Raw genomic sequence first — 682 nt, forward strand, 5'->3', positions numbered from 1 at the left:
GGGCCCGCGTCTGCCTCGCAGGAGAAGCCCCCACTACCAAGACCTTGCCACAGAAACCCAATACACTTTCCCAATAAGCTCATAAAATAAAGTTTAATTTACAGAGTACCTGTAAATCTGAGACCCCATCGGGCAGTGACCGCCGGTGCGGGGTGCAGTGACCACCGGCACGGGGTGCGCTGCCCAAACACCATTGTCATTAACAAGCCCCTAAGCACATTACACCTACCGCCACAATCCTCTTAGAGGAAGCCCTCGAGACGGCTGATAAAGGATGAGGCATCGCTTAAATACACCTAGGCTTTAGCCCGGGGGGAAAGCCTGGGGGGGACGGAAAGAGGCCGTAAGGCTCCCGGGTTCTGCTCAAGGCTTTGCCGCCAGCCCGCAGCCTCCGCCCTGGCTCCCAGGACAGCTTCAGCCCTGCAGCCCCCGTGTCCGCCACCGCCCCGTGTCCCCCATGCCGCTCTGAGGGTCCCCAGCCCAGCGGCGCAGCGGCCGCTCACCCGCCAAGGTGGCCTGGCCAAAGCCAAGCTCCCCCAAACTCCAGGGTGCTTGGGTGGGTGCCACGGCCCGAGGGTTTCGGGCCCCCTGCACAACTCGGTGGGTCCGCGGTGGGGCAGAGCCCCTGCCCGCTGCAATGTCCCATGGCTGGGGGGACGGCCGGGCCCCCCGGCGCCGCGGG

Source organism: Egretta garzetta, unplaced genomic scaffold (genome assembly GCF_000687185.1).
Source record: "Egretta garzetta isolate BGI_Z169 unplaced genomic scaffold, ASM68718v1 scaffold520, whole genome shotgun sequence".
Lineage (NCBI taxonomy): Eukaryota > Metazoa > Chordata > Aves > Pelecaniformes > Ardeidae > Egretta > Egretta garzetta.